We start from the raw sequence: 14,357 nt of genomic DNA on the forward strand, positions 1-14,357 counted from the left end.
CAGAAACAATCCAAATATCAGCATGATGATAGGAATTTTTAATATTTTTTTACACCCACATTTACACACATACACATACTTTCTCCCCTGTTTTTGGGAATTCAGCAGAACAATATGTGTCACTGAAGTGTAGAGACATTCCCTTTATCTTGCCCTCTGGCAGTCTCATCCGTGAATCACAGACACAGTTACTAAGGGAATAGACAGATCCTCCAGAGTGCAAAACCCACCCTGCTTCAAACTTCCTCTTCTTTAAATTAGCTGGCAGAGACAAGGATTTTTTGGCAAAAAAACCAGGTTAGGTGTTGAAATATTTAGAACTGGAAAATGGGGTGTTTGTACACATTTTGGAGAATGACTTTGTTAAAAGGTTGCACTACATTTTTCTATCCAGTGTATTTCTATTTTTGGTACCAAAACCAGCTTTTCAAAAATGAATCTTCATTTCAGCTAGTGAAATCAATTATTCATGGATTTTTATTGCATAGTGAAGTTTTCTGGCTGTTTGGGCCCAGTGCTTGTAAGCTCATCTGCCTGTGCTCTCACATTTCAGTTTTTGCTTATTTGCTTCTGTAGATCTATGTCCCTTAGAAGGAGCACGTTTTGAAAACAAAGAGTTATTTACTTCAAAGAGTTAAAACAGCAAACAAAGCCAGCCTAGGAAGTTGCATACCACACTGCCCTTCCCACTTCAGAAGAAAGGGGGATTTGCTACATGAAGGATTCTTTTGGGGGAGCTTGCATAGACGCTGGCTGGGTGAATACAAAGCACTTTGGGGCAGCCTACAGAGGAGGAGTTTATGCTGATTTGAAGTCAATGGACTACCTGTTGGGACAGGGTAGGTGACACCTCCTCCCACCACTGGCAGTCTTACTGGCATGGCAACGAGCTCATCCTTTTTATGCCAGAAGCCATGATCTCATATTTGTTAGGTATTGGAAGCAGTCAAAGTCAAAAACACTCCTACAGTTTTGAGGACGCGAGAATATTATTCTACTGCTACGCTTCAGCCAGTTATGCTGTGCTGCTCTCACTTACTACCTCCTGTGCCGCCACCTGCCAGACCCAGCCCGCCTCATCCGAGCGCCGTCTGGCATTGCTGGAGCGTGAGGGGCATGGCCTCCCCGTGAAGGTGGAGTATGTTGGCACCGCAGGCCAACAACCCTCCACTCTTCAATATGGCTGGCGCCCAGGGTCAGCGCAGGAGAAGTTGTTTTATTTTTTTCTTTTCTGGTCCAAGTAGCTCAAACAAAAGCCAATTATTGCACGTACGACAAATCTAACAGTGCTCCCTGAAAGCAATGCTGCAATTGTATGGCAGATATGTCCCCAACACAACGTTAGATTGGGGAATGTCATGTTCACCAGGCAGGTTAAGAATTTAGACACTGAGCCTGTCTTAAGACACAGTGTAAGTTGGATGCCTTTTTATGGTAAACATGGAACTCCTCCATGATGTTTGCATTTGCTTCCTTACTTTCATTTTTTACAGCTGATACCAAAAGGTCCAACAGGTCTGAGGGGGTTTTTGTCCTTTTCTAGGACAAAGCCCCTGCTCCCCCTCCACAGTGAGGGTAAAACCGCAGAGCGGAGGCACAGCAGGGCTCGGGTACGCTCTGCCGGGGAAGAGCACTGCGGGCAGCAGCCTGGCAGCTTGTGGTGTCATGGTATGCAGCCCATACAACTGCAGAGAGGCAGATTGGCTGGCCTGAGCCTCGCCTGTTCTGCTGAGGTGTGCTACCACCGGCTCACTGGAGTGGGGACCTGGAGGCTGGACCCACTCCTACACTAGCCCCTGTCACTCGCTGCCGTGGCCACTGTCCAGATGGACACTGCGTTACGCAGGCTGGAGATGAGGCTTTGTTCCCGCTGTCAGGACTGTGGAGCCCATTTTTCTGAGGAAGCAGCTTTCAGATATTTGGGGTAGTGCCAGGTTCTGATAATCCAGAAAATCCTGAATTTAAGCACATCCTTTAAAATTAGTGTTCCCTTTACCTTTCTGTGCCAGGCTCCAAGTACTGCCCTAGGAGTAGGGGCACCTTATTTGGCAGATGTTTTTTTAAGGTTCATGTGTGGCTTTTGTTTTAAAGTATATTAATTTATTATAATGTAAAATCATCTGCCTGGGGGATGTGGGATGTTGTTGGACTACTACCAAGTATTGGCTTGTAGCCTTCTAAACCAGGGTGCTAAGAAATAAATCCTAAATAGAAATGGATGAACAGTTTATGTTGCAAATGTATTCAACAGACTTCACCCTTCTATTCTAAGGGCTTTCCTCAAAACAATTGATGTTTTCTAGATTTTTTCACCACATGAAATGAAGTATCCCGATACTGCAAAGAGCAAAACTTATTTGCTTAATTGTAAATTATTTGAAATGTGTTTTCTCTCTTTGGTGGTTCATGGTCTTGCATTATTCCTCCTCTCTGATCAGATGAGTAAGAAATTCACACACAAAAAAGGCATTATTTATCACTAGCTTCTTAATAGTGGTTCTCATGTACATATATAGCTGAATATTAGTGCTTTTATGTTTAAAGAAATGACCAAAGGATATAGGTGGAGAAAACATGCTACAAAGCTATTGTAAAATGATTAATTTGAGTTTTATGCAAGCAGCACATTCTTTTCCTTCCAAATAATTTTGAAGTGTACTTTCTGCACCTTGCAGCCATTCCTGAACATTTTAGTTTTCACTCTACTGACCCATGGATGCAGATTTCCTGAGGTCTTTAAACAAATAGTTAAAAAGACCCCCAATAGATGAGGATTTAAAAACATATAGATTTTTTTTCCCTTCCATTGGTGTCTTAGCAGGACGATGTACTATTCTAAAGTAAGATTTTGATATTGGCTGTGATAGCTATGACCTCTCATATGTTCATTTACAGAATTTGTCAGACTATTTTAACATGTTTGCTGAATTCTAATGACTTTTTTGGTTCAGTTGCTGCCAAGTGAAACATAGGTTCGTGTAACGTTGTTACATTACTGATGATCAATTTGCATGCTTGTAAATTCTGCAGATCAATGAGGTACCATTGTGCCACCCCATTTGCAAGCGCCAAAACTAGATGTGCATGTGATTTTTAACATCACAAACTTTGCAGTCCTAGAGCACTCCTGCAATTGGAGGTATTTAAACCAGCTTGCTACATCCATTGACAGCTCATTGACCTTAAAGAGTCTTCTCCTGGGAAAGCCAGTGTTCTTCGTAATCTGCCAGTCATAAAGTTGGGAGAAAAAGACTGAGGAAGAGACATAATATGCAAACAAAATTGATGGACACAAACTAACCCAAGTTAGTATTTGATGTATTTCACATTGATTGTTCCCTTTGCAACTTGGAACTGGACCAGAATGGTGTGAAGGAATAATTAAAGGCGTTAGCTTTGACCTTAGTTGAATTGCAGAATGATCGTATTTATGGTTACAGGGGAATCTTTCTTTTAAATGAAAGTTATCAGAAGGAATTCACACTTTGGGATTTGAAAAGCTAATCACAGACTACTACATTGAAAGTGCTGATAATGACTCAAAAATTCAGTGATTTTGACAATGAGCATCATTTCTGTCTTCTTAACAATTTGTTATTCTTGGGGAAAAGTTTCTGTCTAAATCCAGAAATCTGCCATGTTATGCTCCTGTAATTACATCTTTGCAATTAGTTTTTAACAGTGTCAGCAGAAGAATGCCCATTGACAATGACTAAGCAGAGAGAGAGGAGTCTATTTTTTATGCAGCAAAACATTTTTATTTTTTAAAATTTCCTCACTTACCCACGCTATTTGTCCCTTTCCATCATCCGTATTGTCTCTTCAGAAAGCCAGGCTGTGAGCTGTCTATGGCAGGCACCCATTTTTCATTTTCTGTGTAGGTAGGTAGTCTAATATAAATAAATAATAGAAGGTCTTTGGCACTCCCCAAACAACAAAACTTTTAATTTAAGTGGTGAGACTTCTGCTTGGGTGTGAACAGGTTGCATTAAGATTCTGGCTACAGATCATTTACATCGATCTAGAAACCCATGAGAGATGTACCACAGACTTTATTCATGCTGAGTTGCAAATTTACCCTACCAAGCCCCCCTGTTGTGGATTGTCTGGAGAAAGAAATCCCAATAACTGCAAAAAAGAAAAAGAAGGACTATCATCTTCTGATAACACTAATGGTAGCAGCATATTTACCTGATAGTTTTTCTGCCTCAGATGAAATTTGTGACTTTATGCTTGACTACCTCAAAGATCTTGAGATTAGTAATCAAAAATATTTTGATTGCCAGCTTTATTTCTTGAGATGTTACCAGAAGGTATGAAGTTAATATAATTAAGTAAATAAGGAAATCTGACAATTATATAAGAAACCTTCGCTAAAAGAGACTACAGAAGGATTTGACAGATTACAGGCTTCTAACACTGTCATAATCACTATTAAAATCCGTAATCTTATTAACATCAGAGAACTGGAACCAAATTGAACAAAACTGAAAAATGAATTGAAAAGAATATTTTTTTATTATAGCCTCCACTACTGTTGTGAAATATAAGAGGGAATAAAGGAGAGCAAGAATATTTTGGAAGAAGTTGATGAAATGAAAGCCATGGTGAATTATCTTCTGCCTTCCTTTCCAGCACTTACAATTGAAGATCTCACATCTGCTCCAAACTAATGTTTTTTAAGAGTTCTCTATCATGGAGTACAGGAGATGTACCCAAATGATGCATACCAGTAGTACTAAAGTCTGAGAGGACTGGATGGCAGATATTTTTCTCCATTGTTAAAAATCCTTCATTTCTATTCAATGATTTTTTTTATATAAAATGATTGTTGTAGTACATTCTTGTTGTTTACATCAATATTGCTTAATATGTTAGAAGCACAAAATCAGCATTTTTGTTCTTAGGCTTTTGTCTAGGGTAGAAGGAGCTGGTGAACTTAACTAGACTGTATACTTCAGTTATTATTGGTTTTGCAGTGGGAATTGAGAGATTTTCAATGAAGATAACATCCTTGAGTGGGTTTAGGACTTTTTGTCACCCACAATATTTTTACAATATTTACAGCATTTACAGTATTTTGAATATTCCATATGTGTGGTTTTAAAGAAAGGCAGGAGCTTTCTATTTGATGCAAGCAGTTAGTATCTACCAGTAAATGTATGTTTCTAAGTAGGAAAGAAACCCTAAGAACCCTGACCTGCTCCCAGCAGCTAATTCTTTGATTTTCAAAGAATTTACCTGCTTCTTAGATTGCAAATCTGATTTTATAAAATTTTATTTGAAAATTTGAAAAATCAAAATGTTATGTAAGATGTTACAGAAGATAACAGTCCACGCCTGTGATCCTCCAATATTTGCTGAAGCTGGCATCTGGTCGTGGAAAAGAATATGAGAATTCTATCAGGAGAACAAAACCTCATCTCAGATAAATGGTATGCTTCAGATTAAGACTGAGGCGGTGTCAGAGGCATCATTGATAAGATATACACATTTTATGTTTAAAGCAGAAAAGCAACAGTGAGGTGATTACAAACAAGACAGAAACATATTCATACAGTTAATTATGATTTCTACTGCAGAGAAGCTGGCTTTCTGGTCCCTCATGTGTTTAGACTTTTCAAAATCAAGCTCATGTGAAGGTTAAATAGAGAGAGGGATAACAAGGCATCACAGGACAACCCAGCCAGGACATTTGATCAATCATTCCAGAGGATCTCCTGAGTTTAGGGTATGAATGGTAGAAAAGTTGTAGAGACACTACAGTCAGCTTGGGGGTTAGAAAAACCTGCTCTCAGATTTAAAAAAATAAGGACAGACACCTGACTGTAGGTAGAGAAAATGTGTAAGCAACCCAGTAAATGCAATGTTCTGTCTTAAAAAATGGACTGAATATTGTCCTAGGATTTTGTCTGAGTTAGTATCAGAATTTCAGGTGCTACTAAAGCTGTCTTTTTCAACAGTTTTTCAATAACCTTACAGCTCTCTGCTGAATACATGGCTGTGTATACAGAGGTGTAATTTAGGGCAATGAAAACGGCACTCTTGGCCTCTTCTTGGACACACAGACTTATGCTTCAAGAGGTGCAAAAGGGAAAAAACTGATTCCAAACACCAGGAAGTTTGGTCCAATGAACAAAGGGTGGTAAGCTCCTCCAATCTCAACGCCATATGATGAAAACTGAGGATTGGTGTGGCTCTACTCCAAATTAAGGAGGTGATAATAACTGTTCCCACTCACACCACCCTGGTCACTGTGTAGGCTCTGGTGTATTGCAACCCACAAGACCAATGTTTTCCTTGCTTTTCTGAGTCTCTCCGGACCACGTATCAATGCTCCTGTTCTGGGTCACCTACAGCATCTAAAGTTATGGGCACTGTCTTTTCTCTCAGGAAACGGAAGGATTATGTTCCTTAACCCAGCACTGCTGTGTTCAGTTCCTGTAGTGGGAGCATTACTGTATTGCAACTGTACCTTCAGTTGCACAGTGGGAAAATATCAAGAGCCAATTTTAATTCTTTAAAAACAATTAAAAGCATTTTGGAGCAGGGATCGATCTGCCCACCATCATGGTAAAGTACTTGGTCTATCTTTGGTAGTGTTCCTGTTAATCTGATTTAAAGAGAGAGAGAGAAATAAAGAAAGAGAGAAAGAGAAAGCAAAAGAAAGCAAGCAAGAAGAAAGGTAAGAGAGAAAGAAAGGGAAGGAAGGAAGGAAGGAAGGAGAAAGAAAGAAAGAAAGAAAGAAAGAAAGAAAGAAAGAAAGAAAGAAAGAAAGAAAGAAAGAAAAGAAAGAAAAGAAAGAAAAGAAAGAAAAGAAAGAAAGAAAGAAAGAGAGAAAGAGAGAAAGAGAGAAAGAGAGAAAGAAAGAAAGAGAGAAAGAAAGAGAGAGAGAAAGAAAGAAAGAAAGAAAGAAAGAAAGAAAGAAAGAAAGAAAGAAAGAAAGAAAGAAAGAAAAAAAAGAAAGAAAGAAAGAAAGAAAGAAAGAAAGAAAGAAAGAAAGAAAGAAAGAAAGAAAGAAAGAAAGAAAGAAAGGAAGAAAGGAGCAAATTAGTCCCAAGTTTGAATGTATTAAACACAAAGCATGCATTTTTTAAAAAATGGAACTGGACACTATTCAGGCAGGGCACTGCCATTTTGACATGCCATGTGGACTCTGGTGTAAAAAAAACGAAAAAGAAAATAGTAATGCATATGTGTGGTAATAATCTGCACATGACTGGTTGCTGTAATGTGCACTGCTGTACTGCCAGCAGGGAAGTGAGTGATTGCCTCTCGCCTACACAATGGGCACTGGCTTTCCCTTGCATGGTTTTTCAGCAGAACCAATAAGGGGCGAGTGAGCAAGAAATGGGAACCATTGCCTGACTCCTCCAGCTCGCAACCCTTGAGCCCTGTTTAAGAAGTCAACAAGACGTATTTTTGCTTTTAAAATATTTTAAGTGGTTTACTGTGCCCAGGGAACTTGCTGAGCACGAGCTGAACAGCAGCTACCTGCCTTTTGCTTTGACCTTGGTGTCTTTTAGCCTAGGTGGTGAGACGTGTCACAGAAGCTGTGCTCATCAGGAAAGTTTCTATTTGTTTTGCTAGTCTGGTGGCTCATCCGGAGCAGTTTGATATTCAAATGAATCTGTCAGAAACAAGAGTGCGGTGCTTCAGTTCTTGCTCAGGCCTGATGACATTGATTTGTGAGCATACTGCTTGACTACGGGATGTGTGACAGATAAATTTTATCAAAATTAAGGCACAATTAAACATTTCATCTTCCTAATTACTGGCTGTAGATTCAGCCTGATGACCATGTGCTGTAAGAAATCAGCGACCATTACACATTTTAATGGAGCACAGCTGTCTTACAGCTTGGTAATATTTGCACAGTGCCACAGAACTGTAATTTATGATAAAAAGAAAAAATGTGTATTGGCTCTTTTTTGCCAAAATAGATTAAGGATTCATATACTTTAATGAGATTTGGACCCAGCCTTGGATTATCGTTATAAATGATTTATGTGCATGTTGGTGGACTCCTGTAGTTTTGAGTTGATTTGTGTTTTGGTCGACCAATATGTAATTCAGTATTTCCTTGTGTGCCAGTATTTGCATTCTTTCCTGTTTCCATTTCAGTTCTATTTTTCCACCATAACTGACCAAAAAGGGCAAGTGACAAGGTTAAGAAAGTACCAAAGTGTATTTTCCAGGAGACTCCCTCACAGCAAAAGTCGCTCCTGAAACCCTACCCCTGCTCCCCTGCTCCACATCCCAAACACACGGAGAAGAGAGGGATGGAGGTGGGGGGAGGAGGGTAACACCAGCCTGGATCAGGGTCACTCCTGAAGCCTGGAAAGCAGGGCACAGGGGAACAGATGCTACCTTGAACCCCTGCTTAGCTAGAGACCTGCCTGAGCATTGCTGTATCTCAAGGCAGAATATCAAAAACCTTTCTCCTGCTTGTTTAAAGCATGACCTACAAAAGGGTATTCACTCACCCACTTGGTATTTCTCCTGTTTCACTCTATTTTTTTTTTCAGAAAATGTGCTGCTTCTCTAAAAGAAAAAGAAACCCAGCATCATGTACAGCCAAGTTATAATTTTTAGAACCCCCTTTCCTCTTCATTCATTTCTTCACTAAGTTTCTTTCACAGATTACTTAGAGAGTGTGTGGGGCAGGGGGACTGATGAAGATTAAATTAGGTGTTTTATATCTACACACATATAATATCTATATATACACACACACACATGCACAATGGCTGTGTTTGTATTTCTGCATGTTTTATTTTTGCATTAAACTTATTGAACCAAATTCATACTAAGTTAAACTACCTAGATTTCCAAGGTGTCATGCTGAAGTCCAGAGTTTGGCCCCATATGTTGCGAAAGCCTGAGATCCATATGCGTAGATGAATAGAGAAACTAAATCCTAATTTTCATCATAAAAAAAAAAATCCTGTCCAAGCTTGATTTACTTCAGTGTTCATATGCTGGAATGTTTCATACTGTACCAGGTTGCATATGCTTGCACACTAATTCTCAATTGCCGTATGCAGTTTGTGACAACCATCTGCTAAGACCTCCCTTTGAGTTCTTTCTCCCACTCAGCCCAGCTGAAATAAAAATATGGACAGAAACAACTTCTGCAGGGAGATGAAAAAGTTAATAGGGGACTTGGAGTTAGACTGTGCATCTGATTCAAATTCAATTGCTCTCTCACAACTTATGCCCTACTTATAAAATATTCCTGAGGTGTAAAACATTAAATATAATGGAAAACTGTAAAATAAAGCCATACTTCCTTTGACAGACTTGACTGTGCTGGAAAGGTAATGCTAAAATGTGTACACACAGTGCATGTGTTAGCTAGCCCTCACTAACAATTCTAAACCAGCATCTTAGATTAACTGTGCATCGCACCTTATCACATTAAAGTACCCTAAAGCAGGAGGGGGATGAATGGTGAGAAAAAGAAGGTGTGAGAGAGAAGGAGCTGAAAAATGTGCTTTCAGTTTCATTGACAGAGAAGTGATTCCTTTTAAGCCAGTCTCATCAGAAACCCTGAGTGCTGGGTGTTATCTGTTCCCGTTCAAGCCAGAGGGGAAAGTGAGAGATCGAAGCATCTAAAAATCAGGTGAAGAAAATGACAAGATGAACAAGTGACGAGCAGTGATAGAGAAGGGGGTTGTGGGCTAAGAAAGTGAAGGCAGACTATTGCATTCCACTATTTCATCATCTCCAGTTTTACATTTCTCTTTACCATGAAGCAATGGGTTAAATTCTCCATCGCAAGTATTTTTCAATACAAATAAAAACAGATCAGAGTTCAAAAGTGCAAGTGGCCCACCCCCAAACAGGACTGGTTGTGCCACAGCTGAGGAATGCAGGTGTCAGTGACAGTGAGTGCTTTGCTAATTTGTTCCTTAAAAAACCCCCTGATACAATGAAGTTTATCCAATCCAATTGTCCCATTTCTACCATGTAAAGCCTTATGTTTCTTTCTGCAGTGCTACCTGCCATGAAAAGAGGCAGGGACAGGTTTTCCTTGTGCTGCTCCTCTGCACATTTTCTGTGGTCCTAGTAGTGTAGAACACTGGTAAAGATGACTCCAGGCACCTTCTGGGCAACAAATCTCTACATGCCAGTATGGTGTTCATCTAATTCATAACAGCATGGTGGTTTTGCCCCATATTTGGTTCATCAGAGCAGACTAGTGCCCTGAGAGAAAAACTATGAACTTTGAGGTGACAATTGTGGGTCTTGATCTGGTGATGACTTTCTGGTGGTGACTCCAGCAGTTTTTCAGTGTAATCTTGAGTGAAAACTCAATCCTAGTGATGAAGACTAACTATTCAGAATTAAAAGGGGTAGGAAGGAAAAGGGAAAGGATGAACAACTTTTGAAATGATGAAAAAACCCATACCTGGAACCCATGTTTTGCTAGATTTTTAAAAGCAACGCATCAGGGTATTCAGCAAAAGCAGCATTCCTAGGCCAGATTGTCTTAGGTGATAACCTTGGGTTTTAAGGCCTCAGTAAGGGATAAGGGATTTTTGCCCTAGAAATTGTAGGGCTGCACGCATGTAAACCTTGAAGCTGAAAGGAATTTAAACTATTTTAAGAGCTTTTAAAATGTTGGCATATTAATTATATATCAATCTGTCGCCCATTGGTTATTATCTTAACAGCTACCCTAAGTGGAGCCTATCAGTTTTAAATATAGGAGCAGCAGTAAATAGTGCATTATGATATTCCAGATGGAACACTTAAAGCAAATTGAAATATCTGTATATTTGAGAGTTTTCTACAGCACCACTATTATGTCACCATTTTCTGTAGGTAGTGTAAAAACCTCTTATTATCCTTACAGCATAAAAAAGTTTGAAGACATGGAGGAATGGAAAACTGATGATAGCCAAATACTCAGCCAGACCTTTTGGCTGCAGAAAATGTTTCAGGATTTGATGCAGGAGTAGAAGTGACATAGGAGTGTACCAGGATCTAGGATCTTGTTCTCTTTTTCTGGGTTCTTCCATTCATGCCAGCTGCTGGAAATATCCATGGGGCATATCTCGCTCATCTTGAGACACCTGTTGCTGACTCAAGAATGTGGTGCCTTGAGGAGTGTCTGCTCGAGAAGAAGAATAACTACATTAAATGAAATCAGGGAATCGGGCAGCTCTAGTGACCCAGGATTCCTGATGGGGCAAAGATCCTGAATTCCACTGAAGGTTGTGTGACCTTCACGCAGGATAACTGATATGCTTTGTTTACAAGCTAAAGGGGAAATGAAATCACATTGAAATTTTTTCCCCTGCTGCACAATTAGCTGCACTTGCTTTTGAGCGACTGGGGCTTGAAGTAAGGAGATATAGCTCACAGCTGAGCTGAGAGATTGAACTGCCAAGCCCTGCATGTGATACCTGTATTAATTAGTACATGGGTCAGTATTGCACAAATACCCACACAGAAGACTTGTCAAATGTACTTTTTTTCCCCTCACTTGTATTGCTTAAGATGTCAATGTTCATCCCACTGTGCAGACAGGGAGTTCAACTGCTGTCCCTACTGTAGATGCTCCAGAGGTCCAGTACCTCAGCAACTTGAGAAACACAGAAGTCAAATTGTCATGTCTTTTTATGCATGTGTGCTTGCTCCCTGGTTCACTGAATAGGTCAACTTAACTTTCCATAAAATATATCCCAACATACATCCCAGAGCAAAGTGAGGAAGATAGGACAAATGCCAGAAGATAAACCATGGTGGTGTTAAATTGTGCAAGGAGCCTTGTCTGTCATTATTGGTCTTGCCTGCAGTTGAACTGGATTTAGAGCAATATGTTCCCTGGAAGATGGCTGGGAAAGATATTCAGCAGGCCCAGGAAATATTGCTTTTATTGCATGCAACTACTTATTATTTGCTATATATTTTAGTTTTCCTTATCTCTTGAAATCCACTTCCTAGACTGCGATGTTGTGGTCTTACTTTTCAATTAGATACAGGAGCATCCATAACACATAAGCTGTAGGACTGTACAAATTCTAAGTATTTGTTAGTCTTATCCCTACCTTTAAACTCCAGAATCCTGGGCTCCAGGAGGTGCTATGAGTGGAGAATGGCAATAGACCAGTTGCTGGTATTCCTTTTGCTTAATCCATTTGGTCTTATCCTACTGCTCAGCAGCTATCTCAGATGTTGTTAAACAAACAGTGGCTAAAGGTGCAGGTTTCCCCTTCTGAGCTAATGAGGCTAATTTGCTACAGTCTGTATACCTGCAGTTTTTCTGAGGTCAGAGTTGGCTCCACGCTTAAACTTCTGAAATTATTAAAATAGTCATTAGACTATAAAGCACTCTGATGCTGTGACCAGGAGAGTCCCTATCTCCTGTTAGCCTTGTGTTCTGCTCTGTTAATTCCACAACACAGTCCATGCCAGTGGAGACTCCCAATCGTGATTCTTGTGCTCCTCAGCTGCAACATAAGGGAAATGGGTAAGCTCACATCTCTGCTGAAAATGAGGTGCCATGGAGATGGCTTATGGAGAATCACAGGGTAACCTCCTTGTTCTCTCATAGACCTGCTGGTAAGCACCAGGTACCTCCTCTGTTACTGCATCTCAACCAGGGCCAGGGGTCTGAGCTGGTGACATTCTTTTTAACCAGGAGTACATGTGCCCAGCGGGTTATGCCAAGAGACTTGTTGTTGTTGTTGTTCTTAAGAAACAATCCTCCAGCAACTTTTCTGGGTGAAGTCAAGCACAGAAGGGTTTTCCTTTCGTAAGTGGGAAAAAAACCCCAAAGCTCTCTCCATCCCCAAAGACAGTTGGTAAGCACTGGCCAATAGAGATCATAGGAGTGTAGCTTTTAAATTATCAGTTCAGTTTTTCTAGCTATTGGACTATTCTACACTCCATGTTTGTTCTAGAAATAATGATATTTATTTAGAGGTTGTGTGTAAACTATCAAGACAAAAGCAGTGCTGGAATGAATTGTAAAGTCTGCAGTTCATGAAGCCTCAATACCTAAGTTTGGATACAACAGCAACCCTGTAATTTTCAATAGAATTTCCACGTACTGACACTGGTGTGAACTGCTGAAAGCAATTATCTGTACATTGCTCTGGATGTGCTGAGAAGAAGCACGTTATAGGACGCCAATGTCCACATGACTTGGTGTCTGTGGCGAGAGTCACTACAGGAGCAACTCGATAACCGAATGCAGGAAAACCTCTGACAGATTAGTCCCTCTTACTGATAGGTGTTGCTGTGACAGTATATCAATCTTTTTAAAGTAATGAATTACCATTCTCAGGCCCATGGCTGCTTTTATACTTCCATCATCATGTCCGTGGCCTTCAAAGTTACAGCTGATGGACTTTCTGTCAAGACCCAGATATTTAATCAGTGTGACAGCATCCTACATTTTTTGAACCCCAGAGGCCCTGGAAAACTTTAATGCAGCTTCCAGGTAAAGTTCAATCCACATGGCTGAGTCCCCTGAAGTATTTTCTGCAGATGACTCCCCTCCCCCATATTTTAATATACCCAATGTCCTTTACATTTGAAGAAAGTGAAGAGCTCACCCTGAAGGCCAGATATTGCAATAGAAATATTCGCTTTACAGAGCTTGCCATCCACTTAGAAGCTGGGTGCAAGTCTTACGGTTAAGCTCCTCCACTTGGAAGAAGCAGTTAGAACTTTTGACAACAATAATGAGTTTCTCCCTATCACAATCACCAATTACCACACACATGTTTGTGAGTATTTGTAGCCTAGAATATGAAGAGGAACATACTTTTAAGGAAAGGAGAACATGTATTAACATTTGCTGAGTACAGGAACAGTTTTATTGATAAGGAAACATCCTGCTGTTGAGGCCAAATACAATGTCCATGCACTGACACAATTCCATCACAGATCCATATTTATCAACATTGCTATAACTACAACCAACAAATCATGCTAAGGCAGTAAGATCACTCGAGAAAGCCACTGTGGGCTTGGAAGCCCCTCTGCTTTCCCCAGCTATAGCATCTGACCTCCCAAAACACAATCCCTCTTTCTTCTTGTCTTGCTGCACCACGATAAGATTATTCCCTCTCTTTCTTTTTATGTGCACATAAACATGCACACAAGATCAGAATCTGGCCCAGAATTCTTTTGTTCACAGCACTTGCCAATGAGTACCAATTATATGCAACATAAATAAATGCTAGCCACATTAAAATATGAATTTCCTTTAGAAGAAAATGTTCCAGAATCCTAATGGCTGCATTTTCTTTGTCTCTTTCAGTTTTACCCTTTACATGCAACGTTATTAGATATACTCATTGCCTGAATTAAACCAGTAATAATGTCTGTAATTATGG

The sequence above is a fragment of the Chamaea fasciata genome, unplaced genomic scaffold (genome assembly GCF_029207755.1).
Source record: "Chamaea fasciata isolate MVZ Bird 193981 ecotype frontalis unplaced genomic scaffold, bChaFas1.0.hap1 SCAF_1, whole genome shotgun sequence".
NCBI classification, from domain to species: Eukaryota; Metazoa; Chordata; class Aves; order Passeriformes; family Sylviidae; genus Chamaea; species Chamaea fasciata.